The 24169-nt window shown below is 44.0% G+C and overlaps 1 protein-coding gene across 1 annotated transcript in view; it reads left to right on the top strand.

Annotated features, from left to right (window-relative positions):
- PPM1H (protein phosphatase, Mg2+/Mn2+ dependent 1H) overlaps positions 1–24169 on the top strand; it is a 143208-nt gene that overhangs the window by 5001 nt on the left and 114038 nt on the right. The gene's annotated exons all lie outside the window — the stretch shown is intronic.

The following is a 24169-nucleotide window of genomic DNA, read 5'->3' as shown; positions in this document are numbered from 1 at the left end:
CCTCTTTACTCTTACTTTTCTGCCATCTCTTCAGAGAATATCAAAAGGTACTATTAAATATACTTAAGGGAAATGGGGAAAGTCTCAATCCTATGTTGTCTGTGACCTTATGCAAAGGACAGTTTTGCCTGCCTTTTTATTAATTTTTTAAAAAATTTCTAAATGACACTGTAGATATCTTTGCAGTTCCAAGTTATAATAGGTAGCCAGAAACTCGACTTTTGTGGTATGTGTGTTTCTTGGCTTGTAAAGTCAATTTATTATCACAGCGGTGCCTTTCATTTGATGAGACACGAAGTCCAGGCTCTTTTTCCATAATGTTACATTTCAGAGATACCGTGGTTTCTCTGCTCTGCAGGCCTGCAGTAGCAATAACGTTTTCTCTGTGGTGTGGTGACTACTGACCCAAAATAAATGCAGAGTTGTAGGTGAAGTATGATGACTGTGTCCTTCTGCAGCATTATTACAGTGGCATGTTGTTACAGCAGTAACTTAAGATCAAAATGAAAAGGGAGGGGAAGCTTACGGATTTTTTTTTTTTCCCTACTCTAAGTACTGGTTGTTTTGTAAGGCTGATGATGTTGCATCATATTTTCTCATGCTGTGTTACTTAGCTTGTAGGAAGTGAATGTACGTGAGAATTGACTGGAGGTTTTTATTAAAATAATTTCCAGCCTTTCTCAGTGATCATAAATTTTAGGTTGGCACAGTTAACATAAAATTTGTTCATTTTGTGAGTTAAGATAACACAGAAGTATTTTTCCACCTGAAGTACCTTTCATGTTCTGTCTAGACTGAACTATTCATACAAATATTAAGCATTGTAATAACAATCTGAAGCAGGTGAAAGCTTACCACATCTGTGAGATGAGGTAAACCAAAGCACAGAAATTGCTTGTCCTGAGTTGGACAATATGTTGATGTCAGAGGATAGCGTAGAGCTTGCAACTACTGATCGCTTATTCTAATCCCCATTGCCTCCTATTAACAGGAGATAACGCCACAGTCATGCTCCTGCAAATTGAAAGTTAACGTTCTTGTTTCTGGGAGCTAGTTTTTCTAACCGTCAGCTGGGAGCATGACTCATACCCCATCAGTAAACACATTTCTTGTATGTATTCTGTTTGGTACAAATTTCAGGAAGATGATACTCCTGGGAAAAGGAATACCTTTTTTTATCTTGTTCTGTTTGGCTGTCTTCTCAGGTTAAGTATACAGAAATAATGAATTACTTTCCTTTTTAAACTCTTTAAAAATTTGTTTACACTTCTCTTTGTCTGGATAAAATTGTTCCTTTATTCTTTCTGTAGTTCAGAATGTAAGATTGAGTGGGACCTGATGAATGAGCTAAAAATTCAAATCCCATATGTGTACCTAAAGACAACTAAACATTCTTTCTGTGTATGGATTATTCTTCTATGCATAATGTAATGTTAACTTTAATATACATTGCTAGACTCTTGTTTAAGCCTGGGCTCATATAAAACAGCCTACAAAAACCTCACGATAGTTTTAAGAGCTTCAGAAATCTCTTTCCTTGTGTAAGAGCTTATACTATAGCATCTAATATTTATGTAATGCCTCTAATCTGCCACGTGTCTTGCAAATAATAATTTCAGAACAACCTTGGAGAAAAATGTACATGTGTAAATGTTCTGGTTCCTCAGGTGAAGAAACCGAGGCAGTGAGGAGAAGCTTTGGCGAGAGGTTTGATACGAATGTGGAGAACAGGTTCTGTGCTTGGATGACACAGTTGTTTTTTCCTGCCATTGTGTGCTTGTCTTTTCCTATGTGGTCTCCGATTTCTTAGAACTAATGGGGGTAAAAGGAGAAAAAGGGGGAGAGGTAAATCATGTGCTCTGGTATTTTTAATGTAGTCTAAGTTGCACACACATGACTCCTAACAAGGCAAGTATGAAATTCATCCCTCTAAGCTGTCTTGCATCGCTAGTCCCCCAGAGGCTTAAGGCTGATGCTGTCTCATGTGTTTCTGAAAAGCTTGTCTGAGCATGGTCCCTGCTTCTGAAACCAGAGGGTGACTGTGTCCTCCCAGGCAGCCTTCCTTTGACCCCTTCTGCCTTGGCGCTGGTGGCAGTCGGCAGATGTTACCTGCAAGCACTCCGGCTTTGTTTTTGTCTTAGATGCAGCTGCATCACTTGGGAAAGGTGTAAGTGGGAATGGCTTGGTGGAGTTACCATCATGCTATAAAGTAATCTGACAGGGCTGTGCCCCTTAGGGTGAACCGCTTTGAGCCTGTGAATGTGATCAAATGAAACATGCTCAGTTCGACCTTGAAAGGAAGCAGTGCTGCAAAGCACAGGTCATTCCTGTGATGGGATCTGTGTATCACGTCAGGAAGAAATACGGTTTGTGGGTTTAAGGACAGCAAAACCCACTGTTAAGTGGGTTAAGTCAGCTCTGTGTTGAGCTGCATCCCGAGTAAGACTTGGAGTAGGGGAGTGCTGTTAATGAGTGGAGGGAGACGTCTTTGGGTGGATTTGGGCAGAGCAGACACAGTAACTTTGCTGTGGCATGGGGCTGGAGTAGGAGCAGGTGCTGCACGTGTGCTGGGGCAGTGTTTGTGGGGGGACATAAAGGCTCCTGGCTCACGCCTACCCTAGATTTTTATCCCCTGCCTTCTGGATTTCTGTTCTGATTGAACTCACTGCTCTAAAATGCAAGAGGTCCTCCTGGGCAGCAGCTGCTTGGTAGTAACTGCGCATTTTGTTGTCTCGTAACTAAGGATTTTTTCTTCCTCCCCATTAAACAAAAGGAGGAGGGTGACTTTTAAGACTTGGTTCCCATTTGGCCAGTTACATTTACCTGGTAGGGTTTATGTTTGAGATGGCCAGCTACAATACATGGTATTATCCAGAGTGGCTTCCCTGCTCATACGTTAGGCAGAGTAGAAGGGGTCATGGTTTCAAGTGCTTAGAGTGCAAAACAGTTAGCAGAGCTGGTGAGAGAAATCCCAGCTTGTGTTGAGCCCCTCCACCCCCCAAATCCAACAGACACGGGGTGGGAGTTTTATTGCATGGTAATTACAGAGGTTCAAGCATGTAGGAGGTGGTCAGCAGGTCCATTGCAGCCTTTTGGCCAGCTTCACCGCTAGTATCTCCTGCCCAGCTCCCCCATCCAGCAGCATGCTTGCTGTCTAAGTACACGCTGCCAACTGTACTTGTGGTTATAAGTGGCAGGGTGCTAAACGGTTGATGCTGCGTGAGCTGTTCAACAGATGAAGCTCATAAAATGGCCGGAGGCAGGTATGGTTCCTCCTCCCAATACCGTACATAAGGCACATGTTTGTCTGCAGAGTTTAGCGTTCTCTAAGTAAATACTGCACCCGGTATTTCTTCAGGGGGAAGCTGTGCTGGGGTAAAGCCAGGCTAAGGGACATCTCCGGTTCTTGATCACAACGTGGTTTAATTGTTGGAGTCTGAGAGGGGGAAGGAGAAAAATAACCCCAAGCTGAGGCAGCCAACATTGGCAAGTGCGGTGGTTGGAGGAAGGCTCTGAACAGGAGCGGGTGTGGGCAACGCATAGTTGGGGAATGCCAAAATATGGACCCTGTACATGACTCAGTGCTCATGCTGATTAAAACAAAAAAAACTTAAATAAGAAGGGTTATCAGTGTGCTGTGGCGGGCAGGCCTTTCTGGCATGAAGCAGGGTGGCAAATCTGGAGCTTCGCGCATTGTTTGGGATCTGTATTCAACACGGTGAGGCTTAATGGGAAGGGAGTCTGCTGAGGGAGTCCAGGGCTGCTGAGGTACAGGGCTACGGGCAGCACTGTGTCCTCGGAGACCCTCTGGCTTGACAGAATTGAAAAGATACATATTTTTTAAAAAAGGAAAAAATTATAATGGTAAGCTGTCCGTGCTGTTCACTGAAATGATTATCATCTGTGTTTAGCTTCAATTCGTTTCCTTCTCTTTCTTTTCTTTGATACCAAGGATTGCATGAACATCTGAATCCTGTGTGGCCCTGGTCTTGATGGCCATGGCAATGCTTTTCCTAAATGGTCCCCATCCCCAAGATGGGCAGGGGTCGAATGGGTCTGGTCTCCCAAGAGGAAAGAGACCAGCATTACATTGTCCTCACTCTCCTCTGGTGTAGGGAGATCTGTCTGTCCATCGGTTTCGCTTGTCATAATGCCAGGTTGGTTTTAACTCTACTGGGCATCTCCTCTGCCGGAGGAGGAACAATGTCAGATCCTGTAGGCTCTGCACCTTTTGTTCTTGTGAAAGCAGGCCCTGGGTCCTGGTGGTGACTGTGGCTGAAAGGCGAATAACCATTTCCAATCTCTCCCACCCCCCTCCTCCCCCCTTCTTTTTGAAGTGCTACCATAAGATGTAGTCAATCTTGACTGTTTTTGATGCTGTTCAGGTTCCTTGGCAGGCAGCGATAATGACACTGATACCGTGACTTGGGGTGGTCAGCTTCACCTGACTTTGGGGAGAGACAGTGGGGAGAAGAGTGGGAAATCGCATACTGTCATGCGTGTGCTTTCCATGCTGGTTTTCTGCTACAATAAGGGAAGAAATAGATTGAGCTTTGATTGCATCTTTTGCTACTCTTACTTTACACCTTAAACAATTGGGGTTTTTTGGGGGGGACACACACAACACAACAGCATATGTGTGAGTTGGAGTGGAAGAAGAGCACGTGCTGTTTGGGTGTTAGCTTGCGGTGGTTTTGTGGATCATGCTCTGATGCCCTGCATACCACTGCTTCAGAAATTCTGCGGCAAAGTGTCCTTGGACTGGCGTTAGAGGTTTGTGAGATTGTCTAGGGATCCTTTTGTAGGCATAACTCTGCTTCCAAAGTCTTCCCAGTTAATTTCTCCTTTTATTAAATCTGCTGGTCCTGTAGCTAAGTGCCCTTTGTGCTGTCCTGTCTGTGTATCTGCCCCGTTGCTTAAAGGTACCGACAAAGGTGAGATATTTCCTCCCCTCTGCTCCCCCCCGAGCCCTTCTGAATTTCCCTGATTTGTTCCTCTGTCCTTTATGACCTGTTACAATAACTTCTACTCTCCAAACTCCTTGCAGAGAGGCGAAAGAGATCCAGCTCCAGCCAAGCTCTGCAGCAGATCTTTTTTTATTTTTCTTGGCCAACATTGATTCATTCAGGCCAAGTATGATTTGTTTATCTTTAGGTATGTGTTAGAGACCTCCTCAGAAACAGATGATGCGTGGTGCATGTTTGTAATGCTGTAAAATACCTGTCAGCCAGAACTAACAATCTGGTCCTTGGTGGAGTCTGACGTTGGGGGTGGGACTGAGGACAGGTCTCCAGCTCTTACAACTTGGACAGTGGTCCATTTTGTGGAGAAGTTTTGCCAAAAAAAAAAAGTTACCCTGCTGTTTTTCAGAGATATCTGTATTCTTCAGATGTAGCAGGTCACCATGTGGACAGACATGCTGTGGGCTGTCATCCTTCGGTTCTTCCCGAAATGGCAGCTTCAGCCTGTTACCCAGCCATGAAACACTTGATACCTGTTCCCTGGGGTGAAACAGGATCCTTTCCATGGCGAGCTACTTGGGCAAGAGTTTTGTCCTTTTGTTCAGGTGCGATTTAAAGACACAGCTCTTTGAAGGCTAAGAAAATATCATAGGCATTGCTGCTTTGATTTCAGATGTTAGGTTGTGAAAGTTTGAATGAAAGGGAGGTTAGTGCTGGGAAGAGAAGTTGCCCAAAGCACCACTGTTTTTTTTTTTTTTAATTATTATTTTTAATTATTATTCTTTTCTTTTCCCCTTCTCTCTTGAGGGAAGTTGCTTTTTGTCCTTGGTTGTGGATTTTTCTTTTTGATTCATAATCCGTGCTGCCTGTCTATGAGGAGGAGAAAGCGAGAAGCTGTGAGACTTAATAGTGGGAAGCAAACCTTCCTTTACTTTCTGGTTGGGAAGAGCGTTCCCTGAAATCGCTTCAGGCCCAAGCGTTGTAACTGAGAGCAGGGTCCTCTCCAGTGGGTTCAGGGTTGTGTGGATGATCCATTTCAAAGGTGAGAGCCACTGCATAAAACCCACCACATCCCTGCCTTGCTGACGAGGCTCATGAAGCATCTGAGCAGCTCTGCTTATACCCTGGAGTGCACAGTGTTGCACCTCTGTTGGTTTCAGTGGCTGTGCAGGGAGCTTAGTGCCTCTTCCCGTGTCCCGTCCCCCCGCCATTAATTCCACTGGCTCCACGTCTGTGCAAGTGCCTTGGCAGGCTGAGTGTGCGTCTTGTTTTTTTTGTTTATTTGTTCAGCGGTATGTGATGCTTTGCAGAAGCCTGTGCAATAAAACTAGGTTCCTTAAATTGCTGGTTATAAGTGTTTTTTAAAACAGTATTTTGGAGAAAGCGTTTTTTCTTCCGAATCTGTTTTAAGGGTCTTTGTTTCACAAGTGAATGCTGAATTTTGGAGTAGAAATTAGATCTAAAATCCAGTTTGAACTAGTTTTTGTTTCTCTTTGCTGAATTTATTTGTAGGTGTCTTGACTGAAAAGGGAAATGAAAAGGGTTTTTTTTCCCATTTCTTTTCAAGACTTGATCTTAGTTCAAACTTGCAATGTTTTTCCTTTAGAAGTTTTAAGAGCTATACAGTGAAGCCTGCATTGTATGTGTGGTGCTGCTGGGGATGGAATATGCCTTTAGATTCAGGTATTTGGTTAGGCATTTAGAAATGGAAAATACTGATCATAAAGCTAACCTCAGTGAATATTGTTGCTTATATCATCACATAGATCATAAAGTTTTGTGGGTAGTTTGTCTGAAATGAGTGATTTCCATTTTGCAGAACATAAATAGAATTTTTTCTCCCCTGTCTTCCTCCTGCCCTTCACACAAAAAATAGCTGTTTTTTCAGCCATTTTCAAGCGTCATTTGAAGGTGAGAACTTAAATCAGTCACCTCTGCTTTCGACCATAATGCAGAAATTGGTAAGGCATTAAAACTTCCACTGATCTTTTTAAAAATTAAAGGTACATCAACATCAGACTAGGAGGGTGATTCCCTCTCCCTTGCCTTGTCACCTCTCTTGTTGATCGCATCTCCAGTCCTGTGCTTTCAGTTCATTTCTTTATGCTTCTCAATAAACTTTAATTAAGATCAGTGTCTCCACAGCCCTTGCAAAATATAAATATAAAGGACAGCTTCTTCAGGCTGGGACTCCCTCCAGTGTACTTCTCAATGTCATTTTAAGGTCTCTCTGTCCCTCTCCGGTAGTGCAAAGCTGGGAATTACTGCCCAGCGAGTTCTTTCAGCAACCTCTCCAGAGTAATCCCTGAAAATCCCAGGTCTGTGGATGTTAATTCTATTAGCTGTTCAGCAAGCCGAGTCTGGAAGAATGCAGCTGGCATGTGGGAATGTGGGAAGTTCCCCATCTCTGCCTTTAATCCTGCTTTTAGAGGGAAAAAAGTTATAGGCTAATGTGATTAGCTATAATCCCGTTCTTGCTTGGTTTTAGGAAAGTGTCTGATTCCTAAATCGCAAGCTAGTTCTGTGGAGTGCTTTGATGGAGGGGACGGGAAGTTATTTTGGTACTCAGCTCATTTGTCTTTGAAAAAACACTGGAAGCAAGACAAAAAGAAACTCTAATAGCCAGCAGTGAGTTTCTAGTTTTTGTTGCACAGCGTAATTTAGAAATCTGAAACCAAGAGCATGTAAGTGGAAACACAAAATGAGCATAATCCTTTCAGGTATCTAGGTATATCTATAAACACAGGCAAGGAACAACTTACGCATACACTGCAAATTGCTCTTTAGGGCTTTGTAGGCCCAAAGGTTTACGTTGGGATCTTGTTATTCGCTGATATGTTGCTGCTGCTGCTGAAACTGGTGTGGTGGTTGGTTTAAAGCGGACCAGGGACAGAGCTGTCTCTAATAAAAGCTGCAGCTTCTACCTGAAGTGAATTATCTGGGGACTTTTTTCCCCATTGAGGCACTTGTTTTTCTTTTTAGTGCAAAGGAACGAAAACACTGACTTCTGTGGAAGCGCTACTGTGACATGTTAGAAATGCTGTTGGCTGCCGGAGAGGGGCAGAGGCAGGACCCTCCGTGACAGGAAAGAAACACACTGTGGCCTGCTCCTGTGTATGAACACAAACAACACACCACTTTGGGGACAAAGGCCGTTGTCTTCTTGTGAAAGGCAAAGTGCAACCTGAGATCAAGGTCTTTCAATGCCATCGTTAGCTAATAGCAGATTAGTTGTGTTCAGTGGTTGGATGCTCCCCACAGCCCCTGTTAGGGGAGAAGGAAGCATTGCCCTTGCAGGCTCGGTCTGTTTTCTGTTTCCAGGGGAAGGGAGTGAGGAGGTAGCCATGGGAGCAGGTAGACAAATACCTTGTTCATGTCGTCTTTGTTTGCTGGAGAAATTGGAAATAAGCGTGGCTGGTCTTGGAGTCAAATGTTGCCTGAACCTTCTGGAGAGGGATGAGGTCTGAGGACTGAACTCGTTGCTTTTTTATTCGAGCAGCAAACTTGAGATACTGCAATTTAGAGAAACTGTGTGAATTGAGGCTTTCCCTTGTCTTCCCATCAGGTTCCCCCTCCTTGTGCCCTTTCTTGCCAACATGGCAGTGGTGGTGTCAGGGCCCTGGGCGGGGAGGTCCCGGTGGCGGCTGCCCCAAGCGTTCCAGGGTAGGGAGGGAGCGCACAGGCACTGCTGGAAGGGCCACCTGGCCTAAGCTGTAACACAGCTTTTCGGTTCAGCTCCCCAAAGGATTGCAAGGTGGGAGCAAATTCACTGAAAAGGAGTATTATTCACTTTTGTCTTCTGTATCAAGTTGGCCTCAGGTATGTGACAGGTCCTGTCACAGTAGTTCAAATACTTGGGAGGGGTGGGAGAGATGATGCTGTAGCAATAAAATGCTGCAATACTAATCTTATAAACTTATAGGCTTAGTCAAGCTGGTGTTTTCAGAGATTGTGTGAGACTGCCTTGTTTACAAATAAAAACTATCACTTAGTTTAATTGTGGTGTAAGACATACTCCCTCTTGCACTTGTTTACAAGCCTGATGTTTTGGTTTGTGGTGTAACTGCTGTGCTCCCTCACAGCTTTCTCGAATGCCAGAAAACTTCTTTAGGCTATCAAATAGATAAATGAGTGCCTTTAAAACAACAACAACAAAATAAAAAAATCCCCCACCAACAAACCCAAAACCTATATCAAATAACTGAAGAGGAAATTTTTGTTGTTCTTCCCCTTTGAAACTGTATCATACTCCCTGAAGAACTTGGAAAGACTGGATGAGCAACTAGATGGATTTAATCTTGGAGAAATGTAGTGGTGTTTGGCAAGGATAATTTGAACTAGTGTTACACAGGTACACATTTTGAAATTACTGTAACCTCTCTAGCATCCTTCTGGAGAGCATGCCGAAATGGTTGCTCGGTGTGTAGTCAAAAAGCCAAAGAAAGTGTTAGCGTACAAGGGAAGTGGGATGCGATAGTGGAAAATGGATTGCCTCTGTAAAAGTCTACATTTAAAACACTGTTGAGAAGACTGTGTTCACCCTTCATTATGGGCAAAGCTAAAGAGGAGAAGTAATGACTATTGAAAAGAGCAAATAGGAAACATAGGGGAGTTGGAAGAGAGGGAACAAAAATGAAGCCTACAAAACCAGGAGAGAGCACACTGAAGGCAGGCTAAATACTTTTGTACTGGGGGAAAAGTTTAACAGGAATAGAAACCCCTATGACAGAAAATGAAAGGCTGTAAACAGTGATAAAAGATAATGCTTCTCCGTGTAACTTAGAGTATATGGGCAGAATTAATTGCTTGAGCACATACAGTGGTGAAAGGCTTCTTTGGTAGGTCAGAGTCTTCTGTTTCAGGATGCTCCGAGACCTTGGATCTAAAGGTATTTAAAATAAGGGTAGAGATAGTTGTCATGAAAACCTAGAGTCTTTTTTTTTTTTCTTTTTTCTTTAAAGTAAAGAAGTTATAACCTCTCATGCTGTGCTGCATGACAGAGGACTCTACTGGGCATTAAGGGGATCACTTTGCTATGGTTGGGTTCATTCCTGAATTAACCTGGTATTTCTCACACTTCCACCTGGAATACCTGGACTCACCCCTGCAGCAGAAAGTAGTGCAATTAGTGGGGCACAAACTGAGCTGCTGAGAAAATTCTTTCAAAGGTGGTGGTTTTTTTGTTGTTTGGAATGATAATCAATCCAGAATGTCATGGTTTAATCCCAGCCAGCAACTAAGCCCCACACAGCTGCTTGCTCGCTCCCCCCCCCCCCCGGTGGGATGGATGGGTGAGACAATCGGAAAGGTAAAAGTGAGAAAACTTGTGGGTTGAGATTAAGACAGTTTAATAGGTAAAGCAAAAGCCATGCACACAAGCAAAGCAAAACAAGGAATTCATTCATTACTTTCCATCTGCAGGCAGGTGTTCAGCCATCTCCAGGAAAGCAGGGCTCCATCACGCGTAATGGTTACTTGGGAAGACAAACACCATCACTCCAAACGTCCCCCCCTTCCTTCTTCTTCCCTCAGCTTTGTATACTGAGCATGACGTCATATGGTATGGAATATCCCTTTGGTCAGTTGGGGTCAGCTGTCCCAGCTGTGCCCCCTCCCAGCTTCTTGTGCACCCCCAGCCTGCTCGCTGGTGGGGTGGGGTGAGAGGCAGAAAAGGCCTTGACTCTGTGTCAGCACTGCTCAGCAGTAACTAAAACATCCCTGTGTTATCAACACTGTTTCCAGCACAAATCCAAAACATAGCCCCATAATAGCTACTGTAATTTAACTCTGTCCCAGCCAAAACCAGTACACAGAGGAAATACCAAAATGTGGGAGAGGGCCCTTCCATGGAGACCACAACAGAAGTTGAAAGTGGCAGCACAAACTATACCAAAAAGTGGTGTGTAGATTTTCTGCATGGGGATAAAATTCCTTTTAAAACAAAAGCTCTTTTAAGGGTGGGGAGTCTTTTCATTTTAGGAGTTCCTATTTAAGTACTGCAGAAAGCAACTTTTTTGTTCAAGGGTGGATGTGCTTATTTTATGGTATTCCAAAGTAAGAGCTTTTCCCCGGTTAAGAATTGAGGAAGGCTACCTCACCATAGTGTCATGTAACACTTACTCTTCATCTTTCAGTTCTTGTGTAATATTTTAGCCCACATTCCTGAAACAAAAAGGCAGAAGAAATATATGCAGATACCGATCCGATTTTTCCTTTCTGGATCTCCTGTTGAGAGTCCCAGCCCTCCCGAAGGATCGCAGAGCTGTGGGGCTCTATACCGCCTTCCCCAGTGTGGCAGGAGTGCCATTTGGAAAAAAATCACAAAAATCAAGCGAACATACTGCTACAGTAAATAGTCAAGCATTGTTACAGGCAGGTTAGAAGGCACAAAAGATCTGTGAGTAGCGAATGGATTAGTCATAAAGAACCATTGAACAAATAGCTCAATCTGGAAGAATGGCAAGGTGGTCTTGACTTTGAAAATAAGAATGGAGTTTGGAAATTATTTCCCATGTGTGGGTTTTAACAAGACCTGATGGAACTAAAATATCTACAGTGAAACAGTCATACTTGCAAGCAATGTGGAACAGGTGGGATTTGTTCTCAACGCAGAGAAAGGCATTTGCGGTACAAAAGCACCTGGCGCTTGCAGTAGGGTGTCATGGGGTGTAAGTCATATACAGAGCTAACATACCATTTTGCAGGAGAGCTTATTTTAACCAAAATTAAAAGGATGTTGTGAATGTGTAGGCAGAGACGGGGGTTTTCATATAGGAGGCACGAAGTAAGCTTGTTTGGGAACGCTGCTGCTAGAACATCTTCATGAGGTATTACTCTCCTACGTCTGAAACAGTGAAACAGGCATTATGCATATCTGCAGATAAGATCTTATGCAATATTCTTCAGCAAACTCGGTTGTAAATCAAATAGAAAGTAAACCTGGTAAGCTGCATGAGTTTAGCTGTGTAAAAAGTAAATCTATGGCAATATGGGAGGAAGTGTGATTGGAGACTCAAAAGTGAAGGTGAAAGAGTTCCAACATGTTGTTTTAGGAAACGGTGTGAAATCTGAACAAATACCTGAGATGTAAGAAATAATACACTTCGAGGTAGCTGTGTAAGCTGTGCGTACCCTTTGCACAAGGCTTGATCAGTTTTGGATGGGTTGTAGGAAAGGTCCTCCTTATTTCCTGTGTCTGTTCACCCGGTGCTCTGCTGCCCTGCAGCAATGGGAGATGCAGAGCTACAAAAGCTTTCATTTTGCAGCAGCAGTGTTAATTTTTGTGGACAAGGGAGCCAGTGGACATAGCCATGGAGCGGCAGACTGGACCTGTCTGTGGTGGTCAGCAGCTAACGGGAAGAAGGATTCGCTATGGAAAGCGTTGGCTTCTCATAGTCTCTCCATGCAGTGTGTAGGATGTCTTCAGATCTCCTTCCAGAGTGAAGGGGTAATGTGACTACAAAGCTGACTTCTATCCATCTCTTCCTCCGTGTTTCATGGGTGCAATTCCTATTACAGAAGAGTGAAACGTGGCCTCCGAACGGCAGAGTAGTCTGACAAGGTACTTAGGAAAAATGTTTCCACTCGATCAGCTCTGAATAGGAATTTGGTCTAGAAATCTGAAAATAAGAATTTGACAACTCATTGAAGTCTAGGACCGTTATCCTGTACGCCGTAAGAAGAATGGGCAGGGAAGACGACCGGCCTGGCTGAACGGGGAGCTCTTGCTGGGACTCAGGAAAAAAAGGAGAAAAAAGGAGAGTTTACCGCTTGTGGAAGAAGGGGCAGGCGACTCAAGAAGAGTACAGGGATCTTGTTAGGTCGTGCAGAGAAGAAATGAGAAAGGCAAAAGCCCAGCTAGAACGCAATCTGGCCGCTGTCGTTAAAGACAACAAAAAAAGTTTTTACAAATATATTAATGACAAGAAGAGAGCCAAGGAGAATCTCCATCCTTTATTGGATGCAAGGGGGAACATTGTCACTGAGGATGAGGAAAAGGCTGAGGTACTTAATGCCTTCTTTGCCTCAGTCTTTAACAGGCAGGCCAGTTATCCTCAGGGTACTCGGCCCCCCGAGCTGGAAGACGGGGACGGCGAGCAGGATGAACCCCCCGTAATCCAGGAGGAAGCAGTCAATGACCTGCTACGCCACCTGGACGCTCACAAGTCTATGGGGCCGGATGGGATCCACCCGAGAGTGCTGAGGGAGCTGGCAGAGGTGCTCGCCAAGCCGCTCTCCATCATTTATCAGCAGTCCTGGTTAACGGGGGAGCTCCCGGAAGACTGGAGGCTTGCCAATGTGACGCCCATCCACAAGAAGGGCCGGAAGGAGGATCCGAGGAACTACAGGCCTGTCAGCCTGACCTCGGTGCCGGGGAAGATTATGGAGCAGCTCATCTTGAGGGCGCTCACAAGGCATGAGCGGGACAACCAGGGGATCCGGCCTAGCCAGCACGGATTCATGAAAGGCAGGTCCTGCTTGACCAACCTGATCTCCTTCTATGACCAGGTGACCCGCCTAGTGGATGAGGGAAAGGCTGTGGATGTGGTCTACCTGGACTTCAGCAAGGCCTTTGACACCGTCTCCCACAGCGTTCTCCTCGAGAAGCTGGCGGCTCACGGCTTAGACAGGTGGACTCTGCGCTGGGTCAAAAACTGGCTGGATGGCCGGGCCCAGAGAGTTGTGGTGAATGGAGTTCAATCCAGTTGGCGGCCGGTCACGAGCGGTGTTCCCCAGGGCTCAGTACTGGGGCCGGTCTTGTTTAATATCTTTATTGATGATCTGGATGAGGGGATTGAGTGCACCCTCAGTAAGTTTGCAGATGACACCAAGTTGGGTGGGAGTGTTGATCTGCTGGAGGGTAGGAAGGCTCTGCAGAGGGACCTGGACAGGCTGGATGGATGGGCCGAGGCCAACTGTATGAGGTTCAACAAGGCCAAGTGCCGGGTCCTGCACTTCGGCCACAACAACCCCATGCAGCGCTACAGGCTTGGGGAAGAGTGGCTGGAAAGCTGCCCAGCAGAGAAGGACCTGGGGGTGTTGGTCGACAGCCGGCTGAACATGAGCCGGCAGTGTGCCCAGGCGGCCAAGAAGGCCAATGGCATCCTGGCCTGTATCAGAAATAGTGTGGCCAGTAGGAGTAGGGAAGTGATCGTGCCCCTGTACTCGGCCCTGGTGAGGCCGCACAGGCTCGAATCCTGTGTTCAGTTTTGGGCCCCTCACTACAAGAAGGACGTTGAGGTGCTGGAGCGTGTCCAGAGAAGGGCAACGAGGCTGGTGAGGGGTCTGGAGAACAAGTCTTATGAGGAGCGGCTGAGGGAACTGGGACTGTTCAGCCTGGAGAAGAGGAGGCTGAGGGGAGACCTCATCGCTCTCTACAACTCCCTGAAAGGAGGTTGTAGCGAGGTGGGTGTTGGTCTTTTCTCCGAAGTAACAAGCGATAGGACGAGAGGAAATGGCCTCAAGTTGCGGCAGGGGAGGTTTAGATTGGATGTAAGGAAAAATTTCTTTACTGAAAGAGTGGTGAAACATTGGACCAGGCTGCCCAGGGAAGTGGTGGAGTCCCCATCCCTGGAGGTATTTAAAAGACGTGTAGATGAGGCGCTTAGGGACATGGTTTAGTGGGCATGGTGGTGTTGGGTTGACGGTTGGACTCGATGATCTTAGAGGTCTTTTCCAACCTCAATGATTCTATGATTCTATGATTCTATACTAGTGTTGCCCCGTTTACAAATAGAGGCTTTGTGAGTGAGCAGCTGCCTTAGCTGGTGTTAGCAGCTGGGGAGCATACCACAGCTGAGAGCACAGGTTTCATCTGTATGTGTTGGCAATGACATATTAGATGATGTTTTGAGGAAAGCCATCTTAGGTTTTTAAAGAAAAAACCATGACTTTTCTCCAAAATTAAGCCTTTCCGTATTCAGAGCGTGCCCAGCAGACTGCCATTCTGGGAGGCAGTTGTGTTCTTGAAAGTGTTTTGTTTTCTTTTGCCTATTACTTTCCTTCGGCCCTTCCTGTCAAATAGCTGACGAAATTCTGCGCTGTTTGTTTGCAACAGTTGAATTAAATGGAAAACTGCTAATTATATCCTTATCTAAGAGTGCTGCCACTCTACTTACTGAAAGTACTGTTTGAGATGAAAAAGCCACATTGCTCTACTTTTCAGCTGGACTAATCTTGCAGTGTGACAGGTATATTTTGTGAATTATGTTTCTCTGTGATCATTGATCCTTTTAATTAATTGTGTGGCAAATCAGCATGAAACAGAAGAGTTATGTCTAAAAAGAGCCAATATTATTATTTTCCTCTGCCAGCTTGCAGTCTGTGATGTCCAGTGTGGCTGTCTTGTGCATTTGACCTGTGGAGTGTTAGGGGACGAGAAAGTTGTCATCACCCTCTGATTCCTCAGACCTTGCCAAACTTCTGAGGTCCAGCCCACAGACCAAGAAACCTTCATCCCCAAAACTAGCAGGCATCTGAAACACCAGTAAAGTGTTATATGCAACTCAGGTGCCAACGTAGCTCTCTAGGGAGAGCCCCGCTTCATCTGAACACTCTTTGTTGTTTCTCTGGACAAGCTGTGCCCATGTCTCCTAAAACATTTGGAACAAAAATTCTCATTAATTGTTCATCCCTTTATTTACCGTCCTATTCTGTGACCACGATAGATCAGTGTGTATTTTACAGCCAGAACTAGAAGACCAAAACTTGAAAGAAATTTTTTCATTATCCTCAACCCACATTCCTTTTCTGCCCTCGCTTCTTGAGCCTTCAGAATAGCCATCAGCCTTACCAAAGTCTTCACAAGGAACAAACTTCCAACGGACTAAAAAAAAAAATCAACTGAAAAAGGCAGTTGTGCCAGAATAGCACGTGTTTATAATAAATGCTTTGGAGGGCAGAGCTGTAGGAATTCCTGAAATGTACATTTGCTTTGAATACAGTAGGCTCCATCCAGAGCAGTAGTGCCATCATGGGAATTCTGTGAGTGACTCTACACCCAGATGCTTTCCTGCAGACAGTTGGTGAAGGGCTGGAACACTCTGTTTTCAGCAGGAAACATCTTTCATATCTTTCCATCATCTTCCTGGCCTTGATCCTTCTTAGTTATTTTAAAACAAAAACCAAAAAAACCCAGAACAAAACAGAACACAAAAAAAAACTTTACAAAGATGAACCTGAGAAACCAAACTTGTTGTAACTCTCCCGGATATGGATAATGGTGGAGATACACATATGCATAATGGTAGGGATATCCCTAGATATGTATAATGGCTTTATGGCCTGGCTTGTAATTATACCCTGCCCTCCTGCTTCGCCCCTCTCATTCCTAGTGTGCCCTTTCTCCCTTCGTCTCACCAGCTAGTGCCCTTCTTGTCTTATGACGTGCCCCATGTTCTACCAGCAACTTGTTTCTTTATGATTTATCTGCATTTAGTTTGAAGTTTTCTGAATTTCTTCATTTCTGAAGAAGTTTGTGCATACCTGAGTGAAAACATTGGGCAAAGTTTCAGCTCTGTCAGCTAGTCTTGTAAAAGGTGCTATTGCTCTCCAGAGATCTGTTCTCCCTAATATTATTTTGATAGTGGGCTATTTTAAGCCACAAACAAAAATGAAATAAACCCCTCATTTGATTGTTAAAAGAAAGGCATACCACAGACTTACCGTAAGTCTCTTGGAAAAAAGCCAGTAGGATTAAACGCTGTCTGTGCACTCCCAGATGGTAAAGCTAGCAAAAGATTACACTTAGAGATTTTTGTGAATCTTTCCTAGTTGCCCAGAAATAGTTATAATATGTGGGACCCTTGAGTAATATTAAAACAATTCTTTGCATAATACTGTAACTTCCATTGTCAAATGTAGTTGTCAGAGCTCCGAATTTTAATGATCCTTATTTATGCTGCATCTTTAAGGTCCTGTTAAAACCATCAGAATTTCCGAATTTCAGAATATGGTGGTATTTGTTGAGAGTGAAACACTAATGTGGTTCTTACAGGTTCTGCTTCAAGAAGAAAATGGGTATTTTCCTCTCTTATTCCAATTTCAGAGTCTGTTTCCAACCATTGCTACTGTGCCTTCTGTTTTTCTCAGGACCTGGCAGAGGGATGGGAAGTGTAGGAGGACAGGCAATTGATGTTTAATCCTTCATATGTTTTCTAATTTATATTAGGGCTGATTATACATGCATCTAGAGCAAATAGGCACACATGTATATTCTAAGTAGAGATACATTATGATTTTCCTGCTACAGACAAACACTGTATCATCTTCCACAGCCACCATGGTTTGGGCCTGGTAAAACTCCTTATTATGTATTTTCACTTCTGCACTGTTCCTGCAGATAAGAAAGCTTTGATAAAGATTCAGTGCTTGAGAAGTCTTGTTTCTTAAGAGATTTTTGTCAAGCTGTCACTTCTTAAATCAAATTTGGGCCTTTCTTATACTGAGTAATTAAAAATGCTGTGTAAACTACGGAATTTCCTTAAGTGGTTGTTATACTTGAGTGGCTGACTGATCATTTTATATGAAGGTTGCAATGTACCGAATGCTCTGTTTAAAAAATGAAAATAAAACCCTGCGGTGTTGTGAGAGCATCGCTGTCGCTAATGCAAGAGCATTGCTCCTGCTTTGTTACAGGGCTGAGTTTGGCCCTTGTATCTCTTTGGTCCCTATAGGCAAGGTATTTGCTTTGCAGAATTGCCCTTTATTCCAGGATTGAATGCCTGGACAAGTCTGATAGCTGCTCCCAAAGGGTGCTTTGGAGGTTCATCGACTCCCTGGTGGCGTTTGCCAGCAGTGGGGAGTACTGTGCGGAGAGTTTCATGCAGCTCTTTTGTTTGGGGTAAAGGTTTCTTGTTTTTCTCTTTGGTATATTAAGAAAAGGGTAAAAGGAACATCTCCATCTTCACATGAAAGATATGTATCTGTAATGACAGTGAATTATTTCCGTATTATTGAGCGTTTCCTGCTTTGGTAATTATTGTTGTGTAGCAATGCTGTCACCGGAGTTGCTGCCAAATTGGTTTATAAATCTGCAGAGACTGCAGCTAGCAAGGGAAGTCTATTAAAATAACACATACTTCGTTTACAGGGTTTCTTTCACATTTTGAAATTTCCAGATTGCAGAGTACAGACACAGTGCTTACTACTTAATACTGTATTTTGAAGTCACAAACCACTTTTTATCACCTTGACAAAATTTGAGGGTGGCCGTTGCGCTTCCTGGGACGAGAAGGGAAAGCTCGTATTGGGTTTGCGTGGCGAGGTTCTGGTAGCAGGGGGGCTACAGGGGTGGCTTCTGTGAGAAACTCCTGGAAGCTTCCCCCATGTCTGATAGAGCCAGTGCCAGCTGGCTCCAAGATGGACCCGCCGCTGGCCAAGGCCGAGCCCATCAGCGACGGTGGTAGCACCTCTGGGATAACATATTTAAGGGCGGGGGGGGGGGGGGATTGCGCAACACCAGCAGCAGCGGAGAGAGGAGTGAGAATATGGGAGAGAAACAGCCCTGCAGACACCAAGGTCAGTGAAGAAGGAGGGGGAGGAGGTGCTCCAGATGCTAGAGCAGAGATTCCCCTGCAGCCCGTGATGAAGACCACGGTGAGGCAGGCTGTCCCCCTGCAGCCCCATGGAGGTTAACGGTGGAGCAGATATCCACCTGCAGCCCATGGAGGACCCCACGCCAGAGCAGGTGGATGCCTGAAGGAGGCTGTGACCTCCTGGGAAGCCCGTGCTGGAGCAGGCCCCGGGCAGGACCTGTGGCTCTGTGGAGAGAGGAGCCCACACTGGAGCAGGTTTGCTGGCAGGACTTGTGACCCTGTGGGGGACCCATGCTGGAGCACTCTGTTCCTGAAGGACTGCACCCTGTGGAAAGGACCCACGCTGGTGCAGTTTGTGAAGAACTGCAGCCCGTGGGAAGGACTCATGTTGGATAAGTTCATGGAGGACTGTCTCCCATGGGAAGGACCCCACGCTGGAGCAGGGCAAGAGCGTGAGGAGTGGCAGAGACAACTGACCGCAACCCCCATTCCCCATCCCCCTGCGTCGCTCAGCAGGAGGAGGTAGAGAAATTGGGAGTTAAGCTGAGCCTGGGAAGAAGGGAGGGGTGGGGGGAAGGTGTGTTAAGATTTGGTTTTCTTTCTCATTACCCTACTCTGATTTTGATTGGCAATAAATTAAATTAATTTCCCCAAGTCAAGTCTGTTTTGCCCGTGATGGTAATTGGTGAGTGATCTCTCCCTGTCCTTATCTTGACCCATGAGCATTTCATTATGTTTTCTCTTCCCTGTCCAGCTGAGGGGGGTGATAGAGCGGCTTTGGTGGGCACCTGGCATCCAGCCAGGGTCAACCCACCACAAAGCTACAGGGACATACCTGGTGGGAGTGTGTAGGACAGAGCAAGTCACTTCCAGTGGAGACTTTTCAGCTCTCCTCCGTAGGCAGAGCTGTTGGGGAGTTCAGCAGAAGCACAAGGATCTCAAGCTGGCGTGCTCTGAAAGAGGAGAGAGCAAAAGAGGAGACAACACAGGTTTTAGAGATTAATCACTGCTTGTTGTAAGTAGGCAGAGCTGAAGGCCTTGGGGCTCTGATAGTTTAGGCCCTGCTTTTAGTGTTGAGACATTTATGAAAAGACACCCTGTACTTTACAGACAGCCTGGCTGTATCTCTTTGTTGCATTCGTAACATGCCCTGGAAGTGTAGGGTGGATAAGGTTTTGCCTCCATATATCACGTTGCGGGGGCACTGGGCCATGTTCTGGTGTCAGCATCCTTTAAAGGATGTTGGAAGAGCTGCAGAGTGAAGAGGAGGGCTGTGGAAGTTATTCCAAAGATGGAGAAGGTGCCTTACAGCAGGAGACTTGGGTGTAATCTATCTAGTTGACCAAAAAAAGGTTGAGAAATGAGCTGATGAGAATTATGAAAATATTTATGGGAGAAATGCGTTATTAAGGGACTCTTTTATCTAGTGAAGAAAAGCAGAAAAAGAACTGAGGCCTGGAAGCTAAAACTGTTAATTCAAATGAAAAATGAAGCACAAATCTTCCGTGGGGTGGTAGGTGATTCGAGGCTCTGTCAGGGAAACGGGTGAAGGTCCTATCTTGCGGTCCTAACTTGACAAGGGAATACTCCAGACACCAAATGTTGCTACAAACACAAATGACGGATCTTTATCCTGAGATATTTCAATCACATATAAGGATCTGTGGTAGATTGGAAGTCTGACTAGATAATGAACTTCTCTCTTCTGGCTTCAGAACTTTTTTGTAAATATACTTTTTAGAATACCTGTATTAATAAATAAAACTGTAACATAGCAATTGGCTACATTGGTTATAGCACTTGGCTAAAGTCTTTCACGTATAACTACTCAGTGTTTCTTACACTGCTCTGATTAGAGATTGTATCAGCCTTATTAGTAGCTCTGCACTTTTACCCATTTAGAAAAGATTATCTGAGATAGGGTTGTAATTAAGCAGCGAGCCAATTAGTTGAGCAGTGGCTGAACCACTGAATGCTGTGTGCGTGCATACAAACTAGGTGTGCTAGGTAGTCCTTGTACCTGGTGGCAGAGTTGTAAAAGCCTGAGTTGTAGAATAGCCCTGGAGAAGCAGCTGGGGAGTGATGTGGTGGCAGTAACGCTTGCAGCATTGCCACTTGCAAAGTGGCAGCCTTCCCACTTCAGAGGAGCAGCAGCCCACAGTTTCAGACTAACAAGGCTGAGATTTAAATGTGGTTCTTGAAGATGGTTTCTCACAACTGGACTGCAAAATACCCGAAAGGATTCTGCAAAAGCATATCTTTGGCAGTTTACAGTCTTGAAAAAAACATTTTAATTAGGGGGTGCCTGTACTTGGAGCAGCATTTATATTTCTGCTGGGTTATTTACTATATTTTCACATTTAGCCTGGTGCTGCTTTGACTGCTAGAAGAACACTGACTTGTATTTTGATTAATTCTGATTAAAGGCGAGTGTTTGTGTCACTACATTTCCTTCTCCCTTTGATTTCATTTTATTCAGCCCCCAAGGAGTTACAAAATACCCACCAGCTTTCTGCAGTATCTACATAAATACTTAATTGTGAGGTGACTGTATTAATAGAATTTCTTGTTCCTTATTTTAGTTTAATGTGTATGTGTCATTTGGTAACATGAGCAATGAAAAGACAAGCCTGCTAAATTTTGTGTATAAAGAAAGCAATGATCCTCTGTGAGAAACAATGTGTAGGGATCTCTATGTCTCCCTCTCTTTAAACATATATATGTAAGTATAACTATATATTTATAGATATATAAATTATATCTGTGTGTGCATTTCTGTATATGCATATTTATACATATAGATACGTGCACGTTTTAGAATAAGTTTCCATCAAGATATGACAGACTATGCGAATCAGCTGTTTGGAGACCTCACATGTGCTGAGGGCAGAGAGAAATCTTTGAGGACATCTGGCTCAAGGCAGGGCTGACATTTTAACTCGCCTGCTCTGCTTAGCCTTACGTTTGTGCTGTCATTGTAAAGACTAGTATTTTCATCACCAGTCTTTCTTCCCGTTATATTACTCTAGATTACTGTGGTTGGAAATACCATAAATGGGGTGAAAAGATCCAAGCGTAGTATCCTTTGCCTGTTTCAAAATCTGTATTAAAATGAAACTGATTTTACAAAACAAACAAAAAAACCCCACATAACTTTATGGGCAAGGTGAAGCCCAGTGATTTGAAGGACAGATGTGCACTTGTTTATCCTGTCTCTCAGGGGTCGATCCATGGCTTGAAGTTTTGTAGAGGAAAAATTCAGCCAAACTTGTCCAAGGAGCAGGGCTCTGAGTTGAATACTCACAGATTTTGTGAAAATATCTTGATTTATCTGTTCTCTTTGGCCAGGCCTGATTGTCAGTCAGGATGGGCATACTGGCCAGTGAGTCAGCACATGCTTAGCTGGGAATTGGGCATAACACAAGCTGACTCTTCCCCTGCAAGGAAGGATGTGTAGAAGGAGCTGGAAATAATCTCGGAAGATTAAGTGTTGTTTCATAAGAGAAGGGGAGAACACAGGAGCTGTGGTGATAGCTGGGACAGAGACAGGTATGGCGTTACTGTGCTTCAAGAGGCATAAGGATGTGAGAAACCAAGTTTCATTAGCTCTGCTGCTAATGGAGCGTCTTGCAACTCCCCAAATGTGAAGGCTCCTGGTGCTTCTGCAGTCAGCTCAGGTAGTCCACTGGTGGAACTTGGCTTGAGTCTCCTACACTACAGTGTTTCTCTGAAAGAAGTAAAAACATATAAAAAAAAATACATACTATGAATAGGGGGGTTTAATATTCTGCCATTTAGAACTACACGAATATTTGGTTTCATGTCAGAGTTGCTGTATTTCAGTGTTGCTAACAGGGGAGCATTGGTGGTATCATTCCAGGCTTCTGAAATGCAGAGGAGACAATGAAGCCATTTATTGACCTTCAAGGGAGCATCAATGCCCCGGTTCCTAATTATTGATGTGTTAAAGCAAGGACCAGTTGATATCACAGAGCAGAAATAAAACATATCTGAAATAAGCTTTTTTAGCATTATGTTGAAGTCTAATCTATTCTTAATGGAATTCTTTTTATAACTTGCTAGGCTGTGCATTTAAAAATATTGATTGTAGGACTTCAGTGGTTCTAAGTGAAAAGATGCTTTATATGCTACAAGGTAAGGAGGAAAGAGTACCCATTTTGTGTCCCAGTTTGTTTTATGGTGTTAAGAAAAAGCAGAGATTGCTGTCTCCCTTCTCTTCCTGATAAAAAACTTAGAAATGAAGTTATAAAAAATGGGGGGGGGGAAGCCACAGAAGTAAAAAGTTAGTGATAATTGCTTATAATTACTCCTGTTAAAATACTTTATGTTCCAAAATGCTGTTTGGAGCATTTATTTCTGAACTCAGACGTCAGCTAACTAGAAGCCTAAACAGTTTTGCTAAGGGTGTTTTTTCTTTTTAATTGAAGTACTTGTTTCTTGTGGGCTATGTAGATGATTTTTGAACACTGATGTTTCAGTTGGTTTCAAAAACAAATGTCCCATGCAGCACCCAGCACCTTTAGATTTTAAAAACAAGCTAACAAAATATGCAATAAAATCCATACTGTCCTTGATAGTCTTTTTATCAAAATTTTACCAAAGGTGGTAACATCCATCATCTAATACAACATAGTAGTAAGGATTTGAAAGTTTAATGCTGCCAGACTTCTTTTGAAGTCTGGACATCAGGGGTGTTAGGTTAAATCTGATCTCCTCCAGCAGGATTTGACATTCACGGCATCTCTAAATTTCAGAAAAACTGCAAGTCTAACGTTGCCTTTAAAAATTCACTTACACCAGCAGAATTGAGTTGGTATATGGTCTAAGAAGAAGGTGTTGCTGTGCTTTTCTACATTGTCTTGCTATTCTTTGCCTCCACACAAAAGAGCTGGGATATGACTTTTTGGGGGTTGAGGGACTAGCCTTTTTTCTGATAAACTGCTGAGGTATCTCAGCTTGCGATCCAGATGAAGTATCTGTTGTTCATATGAATTGTTACCTTAGGGTTTAATTCTACTTCTGTTGAAGTCAGTTAAGTGGCTTTCCTTTGGATTAAGCTGTTTGAGAAAATGAGGCTTTGGGAATATATATGAATTGGGGAGGGGGGGAGGTTCTGAAATAATGAACCCCTCCTATGTGTATGTCATTAGTCTGGCATAGAGGTGGTTTGACTTTCAAATAGGAGAAAATAATTCTCTGGGTATGTATTTATCATTTTGATCCATGCAAGTAAAAATTTTATTAAGATGGGGAAACCTGGGAATAAATATTTTGTACCTTTATTACCTGAAAAATCAGTGCAGGAAAAAAAGTTTTGCTACCACAAAAAGCATCTGTTCTAGTCACTGTACATTAATCCTTAGTGTTTCTTTTATTTTTCCCCCTAATGTATTGCTCTTATAAAGCGAGTGTTTAATCGTGAAATTGGTAAAGCATGTGTATGACCTGTACAGCTTTGAGACTTTAATCTTAGGAGCGTAATGTTAATTGTTCCATAAGCGATGCTCTGTCCAGTGTCGCAGGGCCTGGCTCATGTGAGGCTCTTATTGTTCTTCAGGGACTTTCCCTGTTGTTGGGGTGGTGTATCTTCCAGCATCGGCTTGAAACCAGTCTGCTGTGCACACTAAATTACAGTCTGGTAGCACAGCGTGC

This window comes from Aptenodytes patagonicus, chromosome 1 (assembly GCF_965638725.1).
Source record: "Aptenodytes patagonicus chromosome 1, bAptPat1.pri.cur, whole genome shotgun sequence".
Lineage (NCBI taxonomy): Eukaryota > Metazoa > Chordata > Aves > Sphenisciformes > Spheniscidae > Aptenodytes > Aptenodytes patagonicus.
This window is presented reverse-complemented; position numbering and strand designations above follow the sequence as displayed.